Genomic DNA, 3,582 nt, shown 5'->3' with positions numbered 1-3,582 from the left:
GGGCTAATGTTGACAGTGGTAGTTGTATCTGTCTATATTGAGGTGGTTGGAAATGATGGCCAGCGAAGGCTGATCCAAGACCAAGAGATTCTGGTCCGATCCAAGACCAAGAGAGACTGGTCCTATATGCAGGTCTCCCTAAAGGTAAAAAAAGGAGAGAAGTGTCCACTCAGAAAAGGGTACCAAGTGTTTCTATGGGAGTAAAAGTGTGAGAGGAAGGATAAAAACGCACTATGTAAGTGCTGGTACAAGAAATTAGTGAAGGGCTGTGGGCCCTAACAGTCTAGCAACTGACCTTTCCCGGAAGCTGTGTGGAAACTCCTATGCTTCCAGAGGTTTGTAGGGGTACTGGGCACAGACTGTAATCTGAAGTTTTGGTCTGTGCTGGCTCTTGCTGGCCTCCAGATAGGTGACAGGGTGCCTGGGTCAACTTGGAATAGCAGACCCTGTGGTAGAAGGGTACAACAAAAGGGTTATGAAACTGGGTTAGTAAAAGGGTGAGACTCTGTTCTAGGATAGCACAATCGGCAAAGGTATATGCATAGAGTGGCATATATATCTGGAGTCAGGCCCACTGGGGGGGCTGGAGCGGGCTCACCTGTGCAGGGCTTCGTTTGAATGTAGCTCGTTCGGATTCGCAGTGAGCTGTAAATCTGGCGAGGTCCCGTAGTGTACTGGAATGGTGCTGTGGGAACACCTGCTTATGCGCATGCGCGCGCGATTAGTGTGCTTGAACGTGCACACGCGCGGAGCCTAACAGGTGTCTGTGGTTCACGCGTGCACACGGAAGAGTGCTGTCTGTGACAACCTTGGAGCTAGGCAAGCTGTGCCAAAAGCGCATGCGCACAGGGCGAGTGTAGGGTCTGTGTCATTGACAACGAGCCCAAATACAGTGCTACTGTAAAGGAGTATGGGGCAACTACAAATGTACGCGAGGGCCATGTAGAAGGGCCCAAGTGAAGGCAAGGGGCTGACTGATGGAATGTCATTCCTAATAGGTATGCTAAATGTCAAAAAACCTGAGGTGATGTGGGCTGATCCAGACGGAAGGAAGTCTCATTCTCAGGAGCCTCAAGCTCCGATTCATCATCAGATGACCAATCCCAGACCAGAGGCAGGAACCAGAACATGGGCCAGTTCCAACCACCACTTCCCATGATGCCTTTTTTAGGGCAAGGGGGGCCCAGAGAAGGCTACTGGGGACCCCCACCACCACAAATGCAAATGCCATTTTTCAATTACCCACAGTGGAACCGCCCCAGCAGGGGCCGGAGAGGCAACAGGAGACGCTGAATACCATACTCATCTTTAATCTATCAGGCGTTCTCCTCACACAGGATGAAACCACATTATTAGCCAAAGGCTTATCCTTTGTGCCAACAAACAACACGGACTGGTTCAAAATCGATGGGGAATTTCAAAACTTCTTCCGTTCCATTCGCAGAAAAATGTATTTCCTGGACCAAGATGGCACGCAGACCATAGAAGACACAGGTCTCAGACTCAAATCCAACTTCAACCCAAGAGATAATCAATTACCCTCTTCCATCGTTACCTTTGACAAGTGCATCAGATCAGAAATCAAGAAACTTCAAAAAACTCAACAACACCAGAGACAAAACCTCACCAATGGAGAACGTCAAGCTATTAAAAAACTTGCCAATAATGATAATTTGGTTATCAAAGCGGCAGACAAAGGAGGATGAATAGTAATAAAGAACACAGAGCAATACAACACCATGGTGAGGGCACTTCTAGACGATGAAAACAATTACAACAAACTGAATAAAGACCCTACCAGCATCATCAAAGCCAAGATACAAGAAATAACTAAATTTGCCCTGGAAAGTGACTGTATCTCCGAGAAAGAAGAGGCTTTCCTCAATACTACAGAGGGGAGAACCCCCGCCTTCTACGCACTACCAAAGATTCATAAGAACAACACCACGCCGCCAGGCAGACCGATAGTGTCCAGCTGTGGCTCCATCCTGGAACCCATCTGCCAATTTATAGATTATTTTTTGAAACCGCTCTGCCAACAAACATCCTCTTATCTGAAAGACTCCCTGATGACCATCTCCGCCTTTGAACACCAACCTTTTGACAATACCAGGAACCAACTAGTCACGATGGACATCAAGAGCCTCTATACTAGCATTCCCCTAGATCAAGCAATTGAATGCATCAGGCATCACCTAACTCTACATATGACACAAAGGAGAGTGCCCCTCAATTTCATTGTAGAGCTGTTAGAACTAGCACTTACCAACAATTTCTTCAGCTTCAATGAGTCATTCTACCTACAAATCTGTAGAACCGCCATGGGCGCAGCATTCGCCCCTAGCATGGCAATAATATACATGGCCGAATATGAGCAAAGCTTCATACTTAATGAGAACAACCCATTTAAGGAGAACATCCACTCATGGCGCAGGTACATAGATGTTATCATCTTTATCTGGGAAGGAGAGAACAGCAAACTACTGAGTTTCTTCACATGGATCAATGGCAGATCAGAAGACATACAATTCACCATGGAACACAGCAACATGAGCATCAATTTCTTGGATCTTAAAATCAGCGTCAACAACAACCAGCTGAAATGTTCTATATTCAAAAAAGAGACAGACAGGAATACCATCCTACATTACAATAGTCATCATCCTAAGAACCTACGCAACAATCTGCCTTACGGACAATTCCTCAGGATACGTAGGAACTGCACTGACAAAGAAGAATTCAAGATCCACGCAAACCTTTTACAGCAGAAACTGGAAACCAGGGGCTACCCCAAACAATTGCTCAGAAACACCATGAAGAGGGCCCTCTACACACCGAGAGAAACGCTGCTCACTCCCAAAACTCATGACCCAAATACAGAGAATATACTGGCCTGCATTTCGACGTTCGCAGCGAACACCTCGCAATTCAGACACATGATCAAAAAATACTGGCCCATTGTTCAACTTAATCTACCAGACGAACCATTGCCTAGGATGGCCCTGAAAAGGAACAAGAACCTGAAAGATCTCCTTACCCATGCCAGGTCCCGACGGAAGCCTACAAGATCTACATTATGGAATATGCGGGAAATCCGAGGGCACCATCCATGTGGTACATGTCTGGCATGCAACCAGGCGCAAAAAATGAAATCCTTTCCTATAGGAGACAGGGAATGGGAGCTTCGCCAATTCACCAATTGTAAAACAACCAACGTGATCTATCTAATTGAATGCACCTGCAAACTTAGATATGTGGGACAAACATCCAGACCTGTACACAAAAGAATAAGTGAGCACAAATCAAGGATCAGGTGTAAAGTACATACTGCACCCCTGGTAGCACATTTCATGGAACTACAACATGCTCATGACTTCCTCAAATGGTGGGTGATTGGCCGGGTCATAGGCACCACCAATATCTCCAACTCTCTTAATTTCAAAGAATCTTGGTGGATATTTAAACTACAAACCCTGACTAACGGTCTTAACGAAGCAGCCCCCATGGACTATCAAGTAACCACCTGAGAGCGCCCTGTCTCGCCTCCCTGTTCGTTCCCACACTGGAGCGGCTCACTAACCA

This window comes from Ambystoma mexicanum, chromosome 2p, assembly GCF_040938575.1.
Source record: "Ambystoma mexicanum isolate Mex_15411 chromosome 2p, UKY_AmexF1_1, whole genome shotgun sequence".
Classification (NCBI taxonomy): Eukaryota; Metazoa; Chordata; class Amphibia; order Caudata; family Ambystomatidae; genus Ambystoma; species Ambystoma mexicanum.
The sequence above is the reverse complement of the archived record's forward strand: the minus strand, read 5'-3'. Positions refer to the sequence as shown.